We start from the raw sequence: 25,337 nt of genomic DNA, 5'->3' as shown, positions 1-25,337 counted from the left end.
ATAAATAAAATTTGTAAACCTTCAGAAAATTGTAACAAAAATGGCTACGAAAAATTTCGAGGACATAAACTGTGCCCGCCTAATCAAACTACAAACGCACTGCAAAGTGCAAACAGACTTCAAATGGACAGGAATATCCTCACTGAAAAAAAAGCTTAGAATCAAAAAAGCTTTAAACTTTCAAAGCGTCTTGCTTGTGACGGGCGCTGAAGACCTCTCACAAAAAGGGAGAGGGGACAAGGTGGGGCACCTCTCATGTGCTTCCCCACTCACCTCTCATGGGTATTTTCTGAAAGGAAATGGTATCCGTCACAAGCTTGTGACGAATATCGCCGTCTTCAATAAGATTTTGTGTTAAACTTTAACAACCTTTGACAAAATTACTTGATGCCCATCTTACAAAGAACATTACAGCCACAAATAAAAGTTAAAATGAATAACAAAGATTCTTGTGCCCCAAAAAAACATTGCTTCAACCCAGGAACAAAGGAGACAATAGTAAACTTTTGGCTACATTGTTTAATCTCAGTTACACTGGACTCCGTTTATCTCACTTAATGTTACTTCTTGAGCTGCTTTCAACTGAAATTATAACAAATTTGCGAAATTTATTCTTAAGGCAAACAAAAAAAGTGGGAAAAAATGCACCCTTGGGCCTTGGTTCAGAACTACAACAAGATTAGCCACAATTAAAGTAAATGAACACTACTTATAATCCACGAAATTGTAATTAAATCTTGAATATGAGCTCCAAATGCACTAAACTGTCGAAAAAGAACAGCCATGGTATCGAACTTCACCAGAATCATTCAAAAGTTCTCCACAAAATGAGACCGTCACACCGATTGAAACATATAAAACTTCACAATTAAATCCTCTTTTCATTTGTTTAAGTATTTTAATCAAAATTAAACAAATGATTGAGACGGAGAGAATTTCATTTGACCCACGTGTGTCGTGTGAGACCGTCTCATGCAGGAATACGACGTGAAAATAGGAAAGAGATAGCAGAATGGAAACCAAAGCCGTCATCAAAAACATTAAACAAATATTATATTGATCGCAATCATCAATCATTTGTTTTCCTTTGATTAAAAAAACACGTGATATGGACAAATAAAACCCATAAAACAAGAGGGAATACTCGTAAACAAAATGAGAAAATTGGACAACCTTGGTCAAAGCGACAACTGCACAAGCTAAATTAAGACGACTCTTAGGGTGTGTTTGGATTGAGTGATTTGGAGGGAAAATAAAGGGAGGGAGAGTAGGGGATTTAAAATCCCTTGTTTGGATAGCAAATGAGGGTGGAGGGAAATAGAGGGGGAGAGATTTGGAGGGATTCAATTTCCCTCCTCCAAGCCTAATCAAAATGTCTTCACAATATGCAAGATTTGGAGGGAAATTGTATCCAAACACCCACACTCCATTCTCCCTCCCATTCCTTTCCCTTCCCTCTTTCCCCCTCCCCTCCCTTTCCCTCCTTTTTTCCTATCCAAACACACCCTTAAGAAAAGCCTGGTAATCATCCGAATCAACAGGAGGATTCAACGACGTCGTTTCAGCTGACGACGAAACAACTTCAACAACATCCTCCTTATCATCCTTCAACTCATCATGATGATGATCCTCGATTTCTACGACGTCGTTTTCAGGAATAGGTTTAACGGTATCGGAAGCTTCTAGAAGGAACCTCTGGAACGCACACTCAGATGCGCTGCGGTTCATGGTGGATTCGCCGCCGTGATGAGGCGGCGATAACGACAAAGTTGGAGATTTTAGTACCGCTCAAAAGTCCTAATTATTATAGAAGGGAGACACTATGACATACATTCAACATTATTTTATCGTTTCTATATTAATAAAAATCCAACTTACAAAATTTATTTGAATATTTGTCCCATAACTAAAAAGTATAGGTATTGGATATTTGAATGCTTATGTTTTCAATAGAGTCATCGGACGATTTGTTACAAGCCGAATTGAAATGCCACATTATACATACTCCCAACTTCATATTGTACCTGAAAGTTTAACCAAATTACACTATGATTAGTATATTTGTATTACCATATATTATTGGTTAATAAACATCATGATATAACGATTAGGGTAATAAGCAAATACACTATTAGCATAACAATATACCCATCAATATCATAAGGTAAGACTTTGCGTATTAGAAAAAGCACATCAATATCATAAGGTAAAAATTAAAAGGGTTTCGAGTTATTTACAAGTCAGAATATAATATAATGTCTTTTATATATGTAATGTTATGTACGTATTTGAAGCCATATTAAATTCCTCTAGTCTTACTAATTGATCATATATTATATTGTTATTTGATAGAGACCCACAAACCATGAAGTTCCATACTTTGTTCTTTTTGAGATCATGTGAAGTTCTATTGTTATAGGGACATCAACTTATAAAACTCTATTAGATAGAATTTGCACAAATATTAGATAGAATTTGCACAAATATTGGGGATAACTAACTATACATAAATATTGGGATAATTTTATATAATATTATTTTAAATAAAAATTAATTAGGAAGTTTTATAAAATTGGAGTCTCTAGAATTGCCTGAAAAAAGTCTCTTATATATATATATATATATATATATATATATATATATATATATATATATATAGATTTATTAGGATCCTCGATCGAGTGGTGATGTTACTCGATCGAGTGACCAAATTTACCACTCTTCTTCTTTCAACCAATAAATTTATGCCATAAACTCTTTTTACCTACAATAAATTTCACAAAACTCGTCAAATTCACTCCTTTACATCGCTCAAGACATGAACACGACCCATATTTAAAACACAATTAACTAAGCTAACTAAAGACGGTATTTAAATGCAATTAAATTAAAATTTACAAATTATTTAAAAATCCGGGTTGCCTCCCGGTAGCGCTGGTTTCAGATAGGTCCCGCACGACCTCTTTGTCTGTATATATCAATTACTCGCAAAATGGGCACAATTAAAACAGCTCAGAGCTCTTAAAAGTCGATCATAAATCTGCGCATGTGCTACACAAAAGCATAAGTAGCACAAAGATATAAACTGAGCATATAAAATCATTGTTAAAGACCGTCACAACATATCAAAATTTTGATGACAATTATAATAAAATTGCATCAAATTATTCGTCCAACCAAGAGAGGATGAAGCATCAAAACACAAAGTAGTGGTCATACGAGATAGTTTATTACCCCCTAAAATGGTAATCCTCATGAAATTATTGTTAACAATTACCTCATATTGGTCGGGAGGTCTACCACTCCTAATGTCAGAATCGGTAGCAAAAGAATATATTACCTCTACCGTGCTAAGAGTATTCACTGACTCATATACCATCTTGTTTCCCTCTTTGATAGGCTCTATCCTATATATTGCAGCCTCAAAAGCATCCAACTCAACTTTCGAAATGGGAGATTTACTTGTACATGTCTCAAAACGTATCAAAACATCCGAAGGGTCCTTAGTGGAGGCCCTTGTGCAGAGTATTCATCAATATCATCTTCAACATCAGAAACATCAAAATATGCATTATGCATAAATGTATTAAAATGAACCTTAATAGACTCAAATTAGAATCAAATTCAACAACTGAAGGGGGAGTATCCAAAGAAAGAGTCAACATATCGTCACATGAGTCCCATTTGACCTCAAGATCTTCGAATCGCGCATCCTCACTCTCCTTATCCTAAGACTCATCACAAAAGGGATATTCTAGGGGGTCTATTAAGTCTTCCTCATCTGCCTCACTGTCTATCAAATAGGTTGATAGCGGAGTTGGTGGCGGGTATGGCAAAGGAGAAGGTTGTGGCTCCGGTTTCTAATGATGTTAGGATTGCCGAGGTCCTATCTTACATACGTGGGCTAGAAGGACGTGTTAAGATAATGGCTAAGGAAGTGGATATGGCGGTTCATGAGTGTATTCGTTAATCTCATTTATTGGCAAATTTGGCAAGTCAAGGGGGAGCTATAGGGCGGGAAGGTAAAGATATGCGTGAGGAGATGGGTCTTATTTTCGAGGCGACAAAATCTTTCTCGCTAAAAGTGCTTAATTTTGAGACATGCCTTACGGCAAAAGCAAATTATGTGCGGTCTTGTTTTGAACGTCTTGATTCCCTCGAGTTTAGGACTCATCCCGGTTATGTGAACCCAAATGTTGTGAATCACAACATTCCTTGAACCCGTCCTAATCTTACCCCATGTCCCATTTCATTTTGCTCCTTTAAATGTTTATGTCCATTCGGCCCATTTTGGCTTATACTCTTATTTGGCCCATTGGCATACTTTGTTCATTCGGCCCATAGGCTTTAATACTTTTGGTTTGTATTAGTACATATTATGTTATGCATGCTTATCGTAGAACTATTTCTCGTCTTATAATATGTGTTTGCATGTTTATTTCTTTCCTCAGTCTATATTATTCTAGTTATTTTATGTCTTGTTCTCGTCTTTTCGATGATGTCAACAGGGGGAAGAAATGACCGTGATTTAAGTATTTGCCTAAGCTTACTTCTTGTCAAAACCTTTAATCTCTTAAAGTCGTTAGGGTTCATAACTTTGAATATAAGTAGCTTGTTCTTGCGTTCGACTGATTATAATGTTTGTAATATTATGTTGAGGGGGAACTTGTACTTAGTCACAAATAATAAGAGACCTATCATCATCAAAAAGGGGGAATTTGTTGGAACATATAATTATATGTTGTGTTTTGATAATGACAAGTGTATATATATATATATATATATATATATATATATATATATATATATATATATATATATATATATATATATATATATATATATATATATATATATAGCAAGATCCGGTGAGTCCACCTATATATTTGAGTCCATGATTCCATAAAACAATATCACGCACTATACAAAACAATATCACGAATTTTTTTTTTCAATTTTTTTAATCAATTTTTTTTTTCGAAAATTTTTTTTTTGAAATTTTTTTTTTCGAAAAAGTTTTTTTTTTTTTTTTTGTGTAAGCTGTGATATTGTTTAGTATAACGTGTGATATTGTATTACAAAACAATATCACGATTTCTTTTTTTTTGAATTTTTTTTTTCACACGCTTTTTTTTTCAGCTGTGATATTGTTTAGTATAACGTGTGATACTATAAGCTGTGATATTGTGTAGCATAACGGGTGATATTATATTACAAAACAATATCACGATTTTTTTTGGAGTATAAGCTGTGATATTGTTTAATATAACGTGTGATATTGTATCATGGACTCACGGACTCAAAAAGATAGGGTGGACTCATGTGATCCTAATTCTATATATATATATATATATATATATATATATATATATATATATATATATATATATATATATATATATATATATATATATAGAGAGAGAGAGAGAGAGAGTTGAGATCCTATGAGAACTTCCTTCCTATTAGAACCGTGAGAACTCGAGGTCCGTAACTTTTGTACCAAAAGAACAAAAATATCATACTAAAGGTGCAGTACCTTTGTACTAAATGTACATGGGAATTTGGTATGAAAAATTGATGTCGTGTATTGTTAAATGTATACACGTCCGTTAAATGTATAGTCATAATAAAAAAAGCTCGAATAACGCAATCAGACTTAAAATCATACATAACTGCATGATGATAAAATTAGCAACCACATGCATGCAGCTATAGTGCTATACCATGTATGCGAGTAATACGACTAATTGGAAACAGCAAGCAGCTGCGTTGGATTCATTATCCTAACTTCATTCCTGAAATTGGACACATACTAGTGCTTATTGAAATTAAAATGACATAGATCTACACCAAACTATATTTATTGTTGTCAAGGATGTAACTACGTGAGTCAATCAATATATAATGCACACTATTCTTATGAAAATATAAATGATTTTATAATCAATATTTATTTCCCTTTGTAGAACTTTAAGTTCAAAAATTGTGAACCGTTAGATTAATATTGTTGTACCTATGGTACAAAGGTTCTGAACCCGAGGTTCTCATGGTTCTCATGTGAAGGGTGGTTTTCATAGGATCCTAAATCTATATATATATATATATATATATATATATATATATATATATATATATATATATATATATATATATATATATATATATATATATATATATATATATATAGGAGTTCTAATGAGTCCAACATGTTTCATTGAGTCCATAAGTCCTTCTAAGGGCCATTGGATAGACTTAATGGATGGTTGAGATAAATTTGATTAAGGGCTATTAAAAAGAAAAGGTAAAAAATGTGGATGGTTGGATTGAGATGGGTGGTTGAGATTGAAAATTACCAAAAAAAATTACCACTAATCAAATTTTTATACACTAATTAAGTATTCTTTCTCTCTCTAGCCCCTAATTAATCAGTTTTGAGTTCCAGATTTCAGAAGTGTAAATGTAATGTTGTATGCGTTTTACAAGTGTAAATGTGATGTTTTACGAGTGTAAAGGTAACATTTTAAGAATGTAAATTTTATTTTTTATTACAGAAATTTTGAATTTATATAATTTTAACACTTTACAAGTGTAAATGTGATGTTTTACGAGTGTAAATGTAACATTTTAATAGTGTAAATTTGATTTTTTGTGACGGAAATTTTGAATTTATATAATTTTAACATTTTACAAGTGTAAATGTGATGTTTTACGAGTGTAAATGTAACATTTTAAGAGTGTAAATTTGATTTTTTGTGACGGAAATTTTGAATTTATATAATTTTAACATTTTACAAGTGTAAATGTGATGTTTTACGAGTGTAAATGTAAAATTTTAAGAGTGTAAATTTGATTTTTTGTGACGGAAATTTTGAATTTATATAATTTTAACATTTTACAAGTGTAAATGTGATGTTTTACGAGTGTAAATGTAAAATTTTAAGAGTGTAAATTTGATTTTTTATGACGGAAATTTTGAATTTATATAATTTTAACATTTTACAAGTGTAAATGTGATGTTTTACGAGTGTAAATGTAACATTTTAAGAGTGTAAATTTGATTTTTTGTGACGGAAATTTTGAATTTTTATAATTTTAACATTTTACAAGTGTAAATTTGATGTTTTACGAGTGTAAATGTAACATTTTAAGAGTGTAAATTTGATTTTTTTTTATTTTTTGTGACGAAAATTTTGAATTTATATAATTTTAACATTTTATGAGTGTAAATGTAGTATTTTAAGTGTAAATTTGAAGATTTTAGAGTGTAAATTTGGTCCTTTGAGTGTGACTTTGGTCCTTTACGAGTAAAACTTTAGTCCGACTACCAGCAAACACCACCACCGTCGTCCTCCACCACCAACTCATATCCACAAAAATATATGAGTGCAAATCTATATAAATTTAACAAGTGTAAATGTACAAATATACGAGTGTAAATGTAAAGAAATATGAGTGTAAATGTAAAGAACTACGAGTGTAATTGTAAGACAATATGAGTGTAAATCTGAAAAATGCGTGTAAATGTAAATAAATACGAGTGTAAATGTGAAGAAATATGTAAGTGTAAATGTAAGGAAATATGAGTGTAAATGTAAAAAATATGTAAGTGTAAATGTAAGGAAACACAAGTGTAAATGTAAGTAAATACGAGTGTAAATGTAAAGTGATACGTGTGTAAATGTAAAGAAATATGAGTGTAAATGTAAAGAAATATGGGTGTAACATTATTAAAAAAAATATGAGTATCTATTTTATAGATCTAAGAATAAAAGTAGATCTAAAAATTTTTAAAAAACTTTTCGTATTTTAAAACTGAAAACAAAATCTGAAAACGATAAAACTGACAAAAACGATAAATCATAAAAAAATATCGACACTTTATAACATCAAATCTAATAATAACAACAAACAATAACACTTTATTGCTGGAAAAAAAAAAAAAAAAAAAACACACACACACATCGACACAACAACGCCAAACACAATGACAAACACATTAAAAAAAAATGAAATTCATTCACAACCACACAGCCACCTCCCTCCTCTCATTTCTCACTCCCTTAATTCACCCGCCACAACCACAACACCATGCTACCACAACCACCACCATACGTCACCCAACCACGGCAACCATTAATTGCAGATCTGAAATAGAAAAAAAAAAGGGTGGTGTCGGAGTGCTGCGTCGGGGTCGCGACGGGTGGGAGGTTGTAGGTTGTTGTCGGAGTCGCGTATGGTGGGAAGTTGTGATGGTGTCGGGTCCGTTATAGGGTTTGTGGTGGTGACGTGCGATGCGATCCGAAAAAAAAAAGAAAGGGTGATGTCGGGTTGTGGTGCGTGGGTGGTGGTGGGTGGTTGGAGGGTTGGTGGTGTCGGGTTGTGGTGCGTGGTTGGTGGTGTCGAGTGCAGGGAGGTGGCTGTGGGGCGTGGTTGGTGGGTTGTTGTTGCGGCTGGGTGGTGGTGTGTGTGGGGTTGTTGGGCGTGGGTGGGTGGCGGTGGGTGGGATGGTCGGTGGTGAGGCTGAGAGGAGGGAATTTATTTTTTGAATTTTTTTGGTTTTCTGAATTTTTTTGGTTTTAGAGAGATGTGAATGATGATATTTGTGTGACAGGAGAGAGAAGTGGGTGGAAAAAGAATGGTTATATAGTGAATTTAAAGGTTGATTAGTGAGGTAGTGAGAGAGACTGTCTTACATTAGCATTAATCCCTTCTTTTTGCACTAATCCCTTCCTTTTTCCCTTCAATCTCGGCCCCTTATCCCATCTTTTCAATGGCCCTAAAGAGGACTTATGGACTCAAGGATTTTAGGTGGACTCACTTGATCCTTTTTTTTGAGTATATATATATATATATATATATATATATATATATATATATATATATAATTAGGATCACATGAGTCCACCCTATCTTTTTGAGTCCGTGAGTCCATAATACAATATCACAGCTTATACTCAAAAAAAAAATCATGATATTATTTTGTAATATAATATCACCCGTTATGCTACACAATATCACAAACATAAAGATCACACGTTACACTAAATAATATCACAAATTAAGAAAAAGTTTTTGAAAAAAAAATTGGAAAAAAAAATCGTGATATTGTTTTGTAATACAATATCACAGCTTACATATAAAAAAAAAAAAAACAAACAAACAAACTTTTTCGAAAAAAAAAAATTGAAAAAAAAAAAATTGAAAAAAAAATTGAAAAAAAATAATAAAAAAAAAAAAATTTCGAAAAAAAAATTCGTGATATTGTGTTGTATAGTGCATGATATTGTTTTATGGACTCATGGACTCAAATATATAGGTGGACTCACCGGATCTTGCCTCTATATATATATATATATATATATATATATATATATATATATATATATATATATATATATATATATATATATATATATATATATATATATATATATATATATATATATATATATATATATATATTCGGGATCCTATGAGAACCACTAGGATGATGAGAACCATGAGAACCACTAATAATACTAATACTAATACTAATAATATTAATAATACTAATAATAAAATATTACGGATGGACATGTTTTTGTTTGCAGCTACGCGCACCCGAACCCTTTCATCTCAATTCATTTCCTCATTTACACTTTCTCTCTCATCTTTTTTCCTCTCTCTTCGACAATTCTTCTCACCCATCACCCTCTCCGATCATTGGTGTGGTTTAATCTCGTCGTCAAATGCTACCAACCAAAACAATATTTATAACTTCACAAACTACTCTTAGTAAAGAGGTAAGTAAAGGTCGGATCCCAAGGGACGGGTATTGATGTAGGATTTTCAATTGAAAGTAGCTATGTCTTAGGGTGTCACAAATGGGGTTGAGATGAGATGTAGTCTAAACTAATCAACAAGATGAATGTAAATTAAATAAAGCAAATAAAAGGGTTGTAAACAATTGATTAAAATCACTAGGGCGTCATGGGTTCATAGGGAATTCATGGAAATAGATTATACAAACATGTTCTGAAATAGATGAAAGCACTTATTGTTGTGATGGGATCAAGTTAGTGTATATCTTACAATCCCTAGGAAGATTTAGGTCCCGGAGCCGAGTCGTCTAGGCTGTACAACACCTACAAGTCGACTTAGTCTCCCCCTATTCAATTATGCATGGTCTAATGAGGCTCGAGTTGGTTTATATCTTACAAGCCTCATTGAAAAGATAAGAGATGGGTAAAAAATGTAAGGATTCATAGGCTCGCATTTCATCAAACATCACATGTGCATAAGTTGAAATCACAAGCAAGCAAGCAAATTAATTATGAAAACATATTAGATTAAGCATAGATCAATTCCCATATTTGTTTCCCCTAATTCCCTATTAACCCTAGCTAAAGAATTACTCACTCGTGATCAAGTTTAGCATGCTAATAAGATTGTCAATCATACTAACAAAGCAAAACATGATGAATAAATGATATGATTAACAATAATTAAACAAGGGTAAAAAGGAATTATACCTATGGAGATGATCCAAATAAAAAAGAAAAGAATAATAGAAGTACTTGATGATTGATGGAAGGTTGTCAATCCTCCAATAAACCTAAATAATCTTCTAATTACCCAAATAAAACTAAGAACAATTGAGAGAATTAAGGAAAGATTAAGATATGATTAAACATTGAAATGTGTATTACAACTAAATTAAGAGTTGATTAAGGATTGATTAAAGCTTAACTAAGAGTTGATAAAAACTTCATTAAGAATTGATTATAAACTAGGTAGTACAATGGGGTATTTATACTAAAATTAAGTACAAGGATTAGGGTTACTAAGGGCTTAAATGACTATTAAGACCCTAAGAGAAGCTTGAGGAATTGCAACTCCCGAGGGACATGCGCGGATCATGCTTGCAACTCCCACAAGGATTCGTTCATCCTCACCTGAAGCACGGCCTGTCTTGTAAGAAGATCCGCTCGGGCTGGCAGTCGGGACGCCTGGATCGTGCTATGGTGCGCTCAGATCATGCTCAGGGACGCTCAAATGCTTTTTTCAAGAGTAGACTCCCTATGATGTTAGAAACACTGTAGGATCGCGGAATTCCCCCTTTTTCCTAGACAAGAAGAAGGGTCGTCCCCTCTCTACCATGCACAAAAGTGGGTTCAATGAAAAAGGGATCAATATGCTTTTGAGTTTCATAGTGGGAGTTTGCTTTTGGTTTTGTTATTCCCCCCAATTTCTTGTGGCATTTGACATTTTCGAGAACAATTTTCTTTGCCATTTCTTTGATGTTTGGCAATTTGATGCTTGACAATTTTCAACTTTTGCATTTTTTGAACATTTTCAAAGTCACCTTAATTTGTAACAAGGGTGCTTTTATTTGAAGCATATGAGTTCTTATTTTTGTACTCCTCTTTTCTTTGATGCAAATTTGTGCAAACTTCTTGATTTTCATTTTGGTACTTGAACTCAAGTTGATAATTTTTGTGCCTATTCCCTTTTTGTTGACAAAAATGATGATAGAAGTGGAAGATGGTTGCATGGTTTCAAGGGTCACCTTGGAATAAACGGTAGCCAAGGAGTCATCACATCACAATGTACTCTTGACTAGGCCTTAGTTCATGGGTCAAAGGATACTAGCATGACACATCCTAGGGTGTTTTAGAGGTATTCTTATGAGCAAAGTCTCAAGAAGAAAAAGTATCTACAAGGGCCTTATATACACACTTGTCAAGTTTCCCAAATAGATATTTCACAAAATTTTTCCTAAAATGCAACTACGTGCCATGATGCAACTAACATTTATACAACCTAATGCATATGCTTCTATCAACTAGTATGCCATATAAACTACATGCAACTCCTAAGATCACATTGGTTTGTACCGCATCAACCAAAATAAAGCCACATAGTCATTAACATAGAGAGGAAAAAAGAGATTCAGAAAGATTATACCATGTGGTCTTCATATTCCTCATGCCTCGGATGTGGCGTAGTCGATCCAATGTGATAAGAGGACAAACAAACACAAGTATATACACAATATACAATTCTACACTACAAAGGAAAGGACATGTTTTTGGATTTTCAAATTTTTATGGTTTTTTTTTTGTGAAATAAAAGAACATATTTTTGTGTTTTTCGAAATTTTTATCATTTTTGATTTTAAAAGTTAAGTTAGAATTTCCTATCCCCACACTAGTATGTGCATTGTCCTCAATGGCCAAAACGATAGGAAATTATGCAATGCAAGCTAAATTAAAATGCATGATTTCTACACTAATATGCAAACTATATGACATATATACATAAGTGATGCATTCTACTCTACCCTATATGATGCATGCTGTCTATTGTTCGGAGAGCTAGTTTGAATTAACTCGCATCCTTTGTGTTTGAACTTCCCAAAACCAAGTAAGACACTATTTCTAGTGTAAAAAAAGAAGGGAGTTCATGCACAAGGAAGGGATGCAATGCATGAATCCTAATTATCATTTTGGATTTTCAAAGCGGGAATAATAAATGAGACATCTCAATGGAACCGAGGTGGGAGTCCTTTAAATGTTGTTAGGACTCAAAACAAATACTCAAGATAAAGATTAAAAACTTGATAAAGAGACAAAGGTAAAGGAGGTGTAGGAAACTCATAATGGAATAGGTTGAAGCCAATTAATCAACCCCGCATGTGTGGTATCCTCCAAATAGCCTTGTCAACCCTCAATTGTCGCTTATTGCGACATCCTCATTACCGGCATCATTGCCGTCATCATCATCATCGTCACTTGCATCATCAATTTCTTCATTATCTTCTTCATCATCCACCTCCATTGACCCGGAGGATTCACCATTTCCATCATCATTGGAACTTGGACCTTGCTCTTCTTCTTCTTGGCATGAATCATTACCTTCCCCGTCTTCAAAAACAAAAACCTCATTTATTTCCATTACCCAACCGACTGTCCATTTCGGCATCTTGAGAAGCACTTGGGAAGAATACCTCCCTATCCGCCCAACTAGGCAAAGGACATGAAGGATCAAGAATTCCTTGCCTAGCTAGATGTAGAAGGGGTGGATATTGGGCATGATAGGCATTCACCCGGTCTTCGTGAGCTTCTTTATGCATTTGTTGCATTAGTTGGGTCAAATAGTCGTTTCCTACCATGACATTAGAGACACTCGGTTTGAATTATTGGTAGGCAAAGGGGTATGCTGGAGTCACAATGGTGGAGGAGGAGGGATTTGGAATTGGTTCCCTATGTTGTTTGATTATCACTTCGGCTTCCTCGGAGACGGGTAATAGGTAGTTTGGGCTACGGACGGAGATGCGGCAAATCTTGCTAGGTAAGATAAAGGACTTAGCTTCTTTGATGAGTCACTCATATTTGTTGTCAAGATTGTCATTCTTTACCCAATGGAATTTGTTACAGGGCAATTTCTTCAATTCAAACTTTCCCAGGACCCGCGTCCTAAGGTCAGGACGCTCGGATGCATGCTGGGGACGCTCAGATCCTCTTCAGCTCCCACGAGCTCAGTTTTACCCGTGGTGATTCCTTTTCCCATGTCATTCTTTCTTCTTCTCCTTTGTTAAATGTTGTGGGTGCACTACAAAGGCTTGGTTAGCCTAGGCATTTACCATCCCCACACTTGATCAAACACTACACATCAAAACACGTTAAAATACCTCCCTCACTTGCTCTCATGTCAAAAATCTTGATCAAAGCACAAAAATGTAAATCCAAAAATGACAAAGATGCAATAAAGGAAATAAAGTGCGAGTTAAGGGGTTAGAATATTTACAAATGGGGGTTTAGGGAGGAATCCACCAAACTCTCATTCTTGGATGAGATGTCAAAGGGGAAAAGCCAGGGTGTTGTTGATGTTGCTCAACACCTTGTAGAAGTAGTCGAAGCCTTGCTCATTTTCATGATAGAGGTCTTGGGTAGACCGTTGCACATTGTTCTCTTCATTGTTGCATTCCAAGTCAAAGTGATGACAAGGATCCACAAAGCCTTGGTCTAAGGGCATAGCATTTCCAATATAAGGATTGACCAATCCTTCAAATTCATCGTCCCATAAACCGCAAACTTCACTAGCTTGTTCCCCAATGATGTCATGAGTTGACAAGGGCAACTCCTCTTTCTTGTTCTCATGGCCAATGAGGCCTTCTTCATTACTTGTCATAATGGGTGAGCTATTCAAGCTCTCATTGTTGTTGAAAGTTCCTTGCTCTCCGAATATAGCTACTTGAAGGTCATCCACTTTCTTCTTCCATATGGGTGGTGTTTCTTTACCCATGGCTTGATCTTTGCATAGAGTTTCTAACTTCTTTCTATCACTTTCTCGGCTATAGTGATCGACCATGAAGCATGGCTCATGTAGTCGGGGAGCTCTCATTATTTTGTCAAGATTAAAAGTGATTGTCTCGTCCCCTACCTCAAGTGTGAGCTCTCCATGTTTCAAATCGATTTCGCTCCAGGCGGTATGCAAGAAAGGTCTTACTAAGATGATATGAATGTTGGAATCCTTCTCCATGTCTACAATGACAAAGTCTACCGGGATGAAGAATTTGCCAATTCTCACGGGCACATCCTCCCATATCCCTAAAGGTACCTTTGTTGATCGATCCGCCATTTGAGGAGGGATGTTTGTGTTGGAATATGTGTCCTCGACAATAATGCGATCACATGTTTAAATCTCATATTAAGAATGCTAAAGGGAAAGTAATATTTTATTGTCAACTGATCCACATTATTCGGTAATGATTGACTTACTAGAGTTTGACATTACTGTCGTATGACGGTGGTGATCAGTTGATCCCTTAAGGTCATACCTCTAGGGTAACACTCTTAATTGATTAATTAATTCATTGTATGTTGATACAAGTTAATTAATTCCTTAAAATTGAACAAATGATTTTGTGAGTAATAATACGTATCTTATTGTAATTCGATTAAATAAGATTCGTACTAAGTAATTTAGTTGTTTTATTACTTAAGGTTTATTTATTGTTTATGAAACAATTAAATAAGAATGAATAGTTTATTATAAATACAAGTTGTTGTGATTTATAATTCTATGACCGATTTTAAGTAATTGTAATTGAGAATTACTTGTTAATTTTTGTATGTGATTTATTTTGTTTATATAATGATTTTTAATAAGTTAAAAAATGCATTATTAAACAACATGTCTAGTAGCATGTCCAATATGTCACATTATACAAATTGACAACTGACAAACTTAAAATGGTACCCCTTAATATTGTGTGTGTCGTGTAAGTGGAGGGGATGGGTAGTTTTAGGACTTAGTTGTTGCTCTAATTAAGAATTAGACACAATGATTATGTTTCTAAAATAGACCTAAACCTAGCCCTACCCTATGCATCTTCAGAAGAACAAATATGTGCATGCATTGGGCACTCTCCCCCCAACCTACCCGGCCACCCTTGTGAATTGGGAGAGTTTTTCTCTTCTAATTCACACAATTCATTCATAAAGATTATTACCTTGATAATAACTTATCTCTCTAATGTTTTTAAACATACAAGAAAGAAAAATCTCACACTATCTCTAATATTATTCCTCTATTACAAGAAGTAGTAATCTCATAATATTAGTTATTATTTTATGGGTTCTTATACTAATTCTAGTACTAAATTAGTATAGGATTTAAGAGTGATTTCCTTGGTACAATCCTTGAGTATTAGATTCTACTATTGAATATAAGGGTTTTGTTGGAGCATTTGGATTTACTTAAGAAGACTAATTAGTAGGAGACCGATTAGTATAATCCATTCGACCCTCAATGTAAGATTAATCGATTTCTTCTTACTTTGTATCCTTTTGTTTTGCATGCATAAATCTTATTAGCTTATGACTAAACTAAATTAACATAATTATTAGAAGTGTCTATTAAGAGATTAATAAATCTTACAATTGGTATCAGAGCAAGAGTTATCGCATGCATAATCGGTTTAGTTTTTCCGAGTTAAAATGTTAACATATAAAACTTGTATTTTGTGATTTATGATGATAAAGGCCACAAAATTTTTGCATGAATAACATTCTGGTCCTAAATTGATTTTAGGTCATTTTGATGATTTATGGTATTTTATCGCTCTTTCATATGATTTTTAGTATTTTTATTACATTTTATTGAATAAAATATCACTTAAAATACTAAAATTAGTTAGACTATGATTCTGGCCTTGAAATTTTTACACGACCTCAGATGCATATTTTACACATTGTATGTAAAATTTAGTATAAAATGGCTTTATATTGCATGTTTTATGATTTTTACATGATAAAAATTGATTAAATGGAGGTATTTTGGTTAAAAAATGGTTAGACTTCGTTAATGCCCGTAAAATTTTAGTATGTTGTCACATGCAATATTTACACACTGTATGTAAATTTTGAGATAAAATGGTTTTATTTTGCATGATTTATGATTTTTAGATGTAAAAATCACATAAATAGTGACTATTTTAGCAAAAATAGCTAAAATGAATTTTATGGCATGAACTTTTTTTCCAATGTTGTATATATGATATGAACATCAGATCTAAAGTTTCATGTTAAATTTCATATGATTTAAATGGTTATTAGTTTTTATGTGATATAAATTGATAAATAACAACTTTAAATAGTCATAAGTGTAAATTCGATTTTTGGACTTAAAAATTTGTCATTTACAGGTTCTAGAAACTTATGTAGAATATTAAAAATTTTAATTTTGATTTATTGCATAATTTTATGTTTAATTTGGAATTAGAGGGTTAAAATTGTGTTTTATACGATTTATTTGTGAAATTAATTAAAATAATCTACGAGAAAATTTTTATTATAATTTTGGAATGTTTGGAATTTTCCAGAATATAAAAAATTTTGATTTTGAAATTTTCGAATTTTTATGACTTTTTGGGAATTATTTCTTTATTATTATGAATAATAGTGTATAAAGAGCAATAATAAAATATCAAGTTGAATTATTGTCAAATATTTAGTGAAGACTAAATTTTTGAATACTAAGAAGGTTAGGATAATTAACTTGGACATAGATTTGATTTATGTAATATTGTGTGATTTTAATAAGTTAATAGTCACAATTATCCATAAAACCGGACCGAATATACGATATTAGCTTAAAATAGGGCGATTTAGCACATCACATGGCATGTTTCATACATATATTAATGCTGCATTTTTTGTATGATTGTTATATTTTATTTAATATAATTTTGAATTATGTAATTTGTATTTAGTATGACCTTAGTTTTTAATTGGTATTTCCCGAAATGAATGAAGATATCAATTTGGCTATAATTATTGTGATCTTGTATCACTTTTTTTTTTTCATTTTATAATGTATAAAGTAGAAAAGCTATGTAATTTATTTATTCCGGAGTTCCTTGAAGACGGTGCCATTCGAGAAGGCAGTCCAACAAAGACGGTGTTGCCTTGGAGTGCGTGCCAAATGAAGTTCAAGGGACCAGATGAGTTGGTTTCCGAATTTGTAAATAGTTTAATAGATTTACTATTTTAGGAAGGCCATAGTAGGATTTTATCGTTTTTGCTTTGCATTTGTTTTATATGTTTGCATGCATAGCCAAATCGCCATAACTACACATGCATATCATTTTTTTTATCGAGTCATCGACCGTGTCAATTATAATTATCGTAGTTCACCGCTTTAGTTTACTTAAAACGTGATAGATAATAAATTGACAAGACCTGTCACTAAATAATAATTGAGAATTAGCCTTAACAAATAGAAGAACCCTGAGTCCCAATTTCATAAGGAAGTAGGCTTGGCTCACCGGGGTGCTAAACTTGTTACGTTTGGTAAGTGGGTAGTAAATTATTATTACATCGAAATTTGGATTGAGCTCAACGGAAGTATTCGTGACCGTAGTCGCATGTGTTCCGGGCTAAAGATAAATATTAAAGTAATGTTATCGACCGAGAGTTCTAGAAGTAGAATCGATTAAAGAGTTAATCCACCGAGTTATATTGATAAGGGATGAATCAGCTCACCGTGCCCGAATTGATATGAATTTGGATCTCGGGATCATTTATAGTAGTTGGGTAGAGGTCACTATATAAATGTTTAAAACTTGTTAAAATGTTTACAAGGATTATTAAAACGATAAATGTTTATTAATTCCTTCACTTCCTATTTTGTAGTCGAAATTGTTTTCTCAATTACAATGGCAACTCCAATTTTAACCGCAACCACTAGCTCGAACACTCTCAACAATGTTTCATGGCTCCGATCCTTCATGGATCGTTGTAAATTAGAAAAGAATGGGTCCAACTTTGCCGATTGGGACGCTCAACTTCGCTTGGCCGCGGAGGGTGACGATAAGCTTTGTTACCTTACCGAGGCCTCTCCCGCCGCACATAACGCTAGGTCTACCCCCACCGCTAGGCAAGCCTATGAGACTTACCAAAAGGAGTTGGCCGTGATCAAAAATGTGTGTATCTTCTCTATGGAGGCCAAACTCCAAAGGACTGCTATAAAGATTAGCACCCCTTGTGAGATCTATACGAAGCTTGTGACCATGTTTTCACAAGCTCTGAGGATCATTCAATATGAAGCGGCATCCATATTCTTTGATCTCAACATCAAGGAGGGCCAAAAAGTTAGCCCTCATGTGCTCAAGTTGATGAAGCATGTTGAGACTCTGAAATTGCAAAAGGTAGAGATTCCCAAAGAACTCATCATTGACCGAATTCTTCATTCCTTGAACAAGGTTAAGGCATATGTTCAATTCAGGGTGAATTTTAATATGCAAAACTTGAAAGTTTCCCTCGATGAATTGCATAAAATGCTTGTGCAAGCCGAGAGGGACATGGGGCTAAATGCTAGCACCACCAAGGATGTGCTCAACAATAATCAAAAGAGCAAAGGGAATTTCAAGAAAGGTGGCAATAAGGGAAATAAGCAAACTCCCTACAAAAACAAAGGAAAGGCTTGTGAAGCTAGCTCCTCTAAGCCCAAGAAGGGTGCCCCGTCCGGGACAGATGCCACTATTGTAATGGTGTTGGGCATTGGAAGAGAAATTGTCCAAAGTACCTTGGCGATATAAAAGCTGGAAAAGGTATTCCAGTAGGTAAATAACTATCCCTATCTTTTATGTTTCGAACTCAACTTTGCTATTTTGATACAAGTTGTAATGATTACCCTTTTTATTGTAATTAGGGCATCTTAGCAAGGACAATTGCAAAGAAAATCAAGCCTAGAAGATCATGAGGGAAGCTAGATGTAGTCGCCCATGGTGCTAGATCAATGGAAGCTTGGCTTTATTTTGCTTTGTCTTTATTTTCATGTTGTATTTTGAAATTTTAGAACTATTTTGATTTCCTCGTTCGACTTGGAAATTTGGTTGTTTCCTTAAACAATGGTTGTATTTTGGATATTGGTGACTTGGTTTGCAACCCAAGTCACTTACTTTATCGTATCGTTTGTTCTAAAACTTGTCAATATACACTACTTGCATCGAGAAACATAAGATTATCGACTTAAATTGATCATTAGATAAATATAATGATCGAGTCATTATATGTCCATAAGCTATGAATTTGATTCTCCTTATGCCATTGTAACTAAAGTCACAACTTACCTACGTAAGATCAATTATGAAGTTATGATTGAGTTGTTGAACTCACACTAGGGAACGTTACCAACCTTATTTGATACACCTATCAAATTTAAATCTCCTAGTCTATATTATCTTTTCAACATATCTCGAATAAATCACTATAAAGGTGATATGTGATAAGTTTTCCTCCTTCACCATCATTATTTGTGGCTCAAAAGCTATCTTTGGAGAAAAGGGCATTTGTCCTAAAGATAGAGTGGGAGTAAATTTAGCCACAAACCATGACTTGATGGGATCTACGTGAGGGCACCAAAAGAAGATGTTCTTAAGGTAACTACACGAGGACACCAAAAGAAGGCGTTCTTAAGGGTACTACATGAGGAGAACAAAAGAAGATGTTCTTAAGGAAACTACGTAAGGACACCAAACAAAAGCGTTCTTTGGGAAATTTAGATTATGATCTATGAAGTGAATATAACTAGAGATTTTAAAATTCGACATTTTACTTAAGAGCCTTATGAAACTAAAATAGTATCTATGCAAGTAAATGAATTTATTTGGGATTGGTCATAAACTTATGATTAAAAGTTGCATAGAGAGGCACGTCGATGTCTACGAAAGCTAAGTTAATTGTTAACTATGCTAAAGATTCAAATCATTGCTATACCTCATTATGGAAATAAGTAAGTTATTAAAACCACTTTCCAAATGGGTATTTTGAAAGGGATATGTGAATGACATATTAGTATGGTTTTAAATAATACTTAGAAAAGCAATGATTATTCCATTTCATGTAATGTTTCGAATGAGTTGTCAATAACGAAACATGTGAGATTGAGTGGGAGTTAGAGACAGTCATGTTTAGAAATGAATTTTAGTGGAAGTAATCATCCTTCATGAATTGTATAACATATTACTCATTGGGAATGACGAGCATATACTGTCTTTTATTAAGAAATATTTAGGTTTTCAATTCTGGATGATATTGGACATTATGTGAATCTATTATAACATGGGATGTCGGATTGGCACTTAGATGGGTATCTTATGTTGATAATAATCCTTGATCTTAAAGATATCAACAAGTTAAGTAGGTTATTCATATCGATGAATATAGAATTACCATAATAGGGTCATGGTTATTTGCTGCACCTAAGAACTGTTGTCTACATGAACTCGATTACTAATGTTTCCGCCATTAATATAATCATGTATGCCATAATGCGCATGTCCTAGATGAATCACATGCTTGGAGCATGATAAGTCGATAACAAGTTAACCCATATGAGATTCATTGGTAAGCCTTAAGGAACCGTCATGAATTCTCAAGGAGATATAATGGTTTGTTCTAGAGTTTGGAAGAGTAATAAGTTGTGTGTTAAGAGGTTACACGAACTCAAGTTTCCAAACTCATTTGGATTTGTGAAAATCCTAGGCTGGTTTTATTGACCTAAGGAGATATTGACTAGAAAGGGTATTTCATTATCATCCATTGCTAGATTCTACGAAATGAACCTAAGTACGTTGTGATTAGGTGGTGAACTTTAAAAACTACAAGTAGTGTTGTCCACCGAAACCCACATCACAAATTATATGATAATAGTGAGAGCTTATTTCAGGTTAAAGAACCTGAGTCTAGTATGAAATCTAGATATGTACTTAGTAAAATTCATGCTATAAGGGATAACATAAAATTGAAGGAAATCGCAATTCATAAAGTTTGAACACTTGGACACATGGTATGTTCACAAGTTAAACTTTTATTGCATTTAACAAGTGTATAAATGCACTTATGATTATAATACATATATTAATATGGTATTGATTGCTCGTATGTGATAATCACATTTATTATTTAAGTTATCGTTAACTCATCTTGTACTTTGTTACATCCAAATGGGTTGTTGAGACAATATTGAACCCCATTAAAGTGAACTGGATTAACATAGTATTCACCCCTAGTTACTTATATGAGGTGACATCTCGAAGTAACTGGAATGTGATGCAATTGATGGCGAGTTCAAATGCCATAGAGTCATGAGAGATGACTAGTCGATCACGTAGGCAGACTGTGAGGGACACTATGACCGCTTATAGAGTTCTGGAAATTTTTATAGCCTGGTCATGGCAAGAGCTACTATAGTATTCTTATGAGTCGATTCTTTGACTAAAGACTATTCGCCTAAGGTGGCACAGTTTCAGAGTGATTTTGATTTCTGTTATGCGACCTTCGTAATTGGGGTCTAATAGGCATGTTTAGGGTCATGATGAGCTGTGGCTATTCGAAGGGAAGAGTGCAATAGGAATTTTCCATCCCTCTCAGGGTTATCTTATATCTCAAGGCCACTCGAGGAGTAATGAACTGGAAATGCGTGGCCACGCTCGGAAGGTATCTATGGTAGATAATTCCGGTCAGACAGTTATTCTCCAGATCGAGGAAACCACTCTTGATATGATCAAATGCAAGTACGACCTGCAAGACACCTTGTATTGAGTGAGAGATAGTAATAGGACAAGAGAATTGGTGACGCACACTTGTCGCGGACAAATGGGAGATTGTTAGAATATGTGTCCTCGACAATAATGCGATCACATGTTTAAATCTCATATTAAGAATGCTAAAGGAAAAGTAATATTTTATTGTCAACTGATCCACATTAATCGGTAATGATTGGCTGACTAGAGTTTGACATTACTGTCGTATGACGGTTGTGATCAGTTGATCCCTTAAGGTCATACCTCTTGGGTAACACTCGTAATTGATTAATTAATTAATTGTATGTTGATACAAGTGTTAATTCCTTAAAATTGAACAAATGATTTTGTGAGTAATAATACGTATCTTATTGTAATTCGATTAAATAAGATTCGTACTAAGTAATTTAATTGTTTTATTACTTAAGGTTTATTTGTTGTTTATGAAACAATTAAATAAGAATGAATGGTTTATTATAAATACAAGTTGTGATTTATAATTCTATGACCGATTTTAAGTAATTATAATTGAGAATTACTTGTTAATTTTTGCATGTGATTTATTTTTTTTATATAATGATTTTTAATAAGTTAAAAAATGCATTATTAAACAACATGTCTAGTAGCATGTCCAATATGTCATATTATACAAATTGAAAATTGACAAACTTAAAATGGTACCCCTTAATATTGTGTGCGTGTCGTGTAAGTGGAGGGGATGGGTAGTTTTAGGACTTAATTGTTGCTCTAATTGAGAATTAGACACAATGATTATGTTTCTAAAATAGACCTAAACCTAGCCCTACCCTATGCATCTTGAGAAGAACAAATATGTGCATGGATTGGGCACACTCCCCCAACCTACCCGGCCACCCTTGTGAATTGAGAGAGTTTTTCTCTTCTAATTCACACAATTCATTCATATAAGATTATTACCTTGATAATAACTTATCTCTCTAATATTTTTAAACATACAAGAAAGAAAAATCTCAAACTATCTCTAATATTATTCCTCTATTACTAGAAGTAGTAATCTCATAATATTAGTTATTATTTTAAGGGTTCTTATACTAATTCTAGTACTAAATTAGTATAGGATTTAAGAGTGATTTCCTTGGCACAATCCTTGAGGAGTAGATTCTACTATTGAATCTAAGGGTTTTGTTGGAGCACTTGGATTTACTTAAGAAGACTAATTGGTAGGAGACCGATTAGTATAATCCATTCGGCCCTCAATGTAAGATTAAACGATTTCTTTTTACTTTGTATCCTTTTATTTTGCATGCATAAGATCTTATTAGTTTATGACTAAACTAAATTAACATAGTTATTAGAAGTGTCTAATAAGAGATTAATGAATCTTATAGTTTGTGCATTTGAGCTCTCCCATTCCAAGCCTCTTAAATACCGAGTATGGCTTGACACTTACACTTGCTCCAAGATCACATAATGCTTTGTTGATTGTAGTGTCGCCAACGGTACATGGAATAGAGAAACTTCCTGGATCTTTAAGCTTTGGAGAGGAACTCCCTTGAAGAATAGCACTAGTCACTTTGGTGAAGGCAATAGTCTCCAACTTTCGGATAGATTTCTTCTTGGTAAGAATGTCTTTCATGTACTTTGCATAAGCCGGAACATGATTGATCAATTCCATGAATGGGATTGAGACTTCTAAGTTCTTCATTGTTTCCATGAACTTTCCAAGTTGGTCATCGAGCTTAGGCTTAGCTTGGCGACTTGGGAATGGAAATCTAATCATAATAGGATCTTTTTCCTTGGCCTTCTCTTCATTCTTCTTCTTTGAAAGTTCATTGGAAGTAGGATCTACCTCCTTAGAGTTCTCCACAACTCTTTTCTTGTCACTAGCATCCACAATATCTTCATCAATTGGCCTCTTCGGCCCCTCATATCTTGTATCACTCCTCAAATGGATGGCATTAACCGTCTCATGTCTTGGGGAATTACCTTGAGGCGTTAATTGCCTCTTTTGTCTTTGAGAGCTACAAGATGCTAATTGAGTCATTTGAGTCTCTAACATTTTGGTGTGGGCAAGAATGTTGTTGATAGTGATTTTCTTATCTTGGCTATCTTTTTGCATTTGGGTGAAAAATTCTTGTTGGTTCTTTTGCATTTGGAGGATCGCTTTTTGAACATCAAAGCTTTGGTCATTTGATTGGTTGTAGGAAGGTTGATTTTGATAACCTTGGCTTTGGTTGAAAAAAGGGTCTTTGAGCTTGGATTCTCATTGGAGGTGGGGTGTATGTGGGTTGGGGGTTTTGGACATTTTGTCTCTTGTATGAAAGATTTGGATGAAATTTGGTATTCTCATTATAGTAGTTGGAATAAGGGGTACCACTCTTGTATGCTTGAAAAGCATTAACTTGTTCATTTGTTCCCCTACATTCACTTTGGTCATGTCCCAAGGTTCCACAACTTTCATATACTCCACTTGGGATTGAGGATGATGCCACCATAGAATAAACATGTTGTTTGGGTGATTTGGAAGCTTCATCAAGCTTAGCCATGGCCTTCTCAAACTTCAAATTGATGGTGTCAATATGAGCACTTAGTTGAGCACCCAATTGAGTGATGAAGTGTACCTCATGCTTTCCTCCTCTAGTGGCCTTTCGAGGCCTACTATATTGGGAATTATGAACCGCCATCTCTTCGATTTTGGCCCATGTTTGATTGTCATCAACTTCGGTAAACATCCCATTGCATCCCATATTAAGAACATTGCGGGAATCATCATATAGGCCGTTCCAAAATTGTTGCACAAGGAACCACTCACTAAGTCCATGGTGTGGACAAGAACAACAAGTGTTCTTAAATCTCTCCCATGCTTCATATAATGATTCCTCATCCCTTTGTTTGAACCCAGTGATTTGGGCTCTCAACATAGTAGTCTTCTCCGGAGGGTAGAATTTTTTGTAGAAGGCAAGTGCTAACTTCTTCCATGAATCAATACCAAGGGTAGCCTTGTCTAGGCTCTTCAACCATTGCTTTGCGGTACCAATCAAAGAAAAAGAAAACAATACCCATCGAATTTGGTCTTGAGTAGCTCCGGTTTGAGAGATTGCATCACAATAGTCACAAAAAGTCTCCATATATGAGTGAGGGTCTTTACTAGGCATCCCTCCAAATTGACTTCTTTCAACTAATTGTATGAATGCGGATTTGGCAATGAAATTACCGGTTAAATGTGGTGGTGTAGGAATACCGTTTGGTAGGTTCTCCTCGGTTGGTACGGAATGTGATGAAAATT

General features: G+C 34.1%; 1 non-coding gene across 1 annotated transcript; it reads left to right on the top strand.

Annotated features, from left to right (window-relative positions):
- The first annotated feature begins 24,865 nt into the window (after positions 1-24,865).
- On the top strand, positions 24,866-24,972 carry LOC141658223 (small nucleolar RNA R71). The gene has a single exon (XR_012549121.1). It is a non-coding gene; the product is annotated as a small nucleolar RNA R71 (small nucleolar RNA).
- Positions 24,973-25,337: the final 365 nt, after the last annotated feature.

This window comes from Silene latifolia, chromosome 5, assembly GCF_048544455.1.
Source record: "Silene latifolia isolate original U9 population chromosome 5, ASM4854445v1, whole genome shotgun sequence".
NCBI classification, from domain to species: Eukaryota; Viridiplantae; Streptophyta; class Magnoliopsida; order Caryophyllales; family Caryophyllaceae; genus Silene; species Silene latifolia.
The sequence above is the reverse complement of the archived record's forward strand: the minus strand, read 5'-3'. Positions and strand labels throughout refer to the sequence as shown.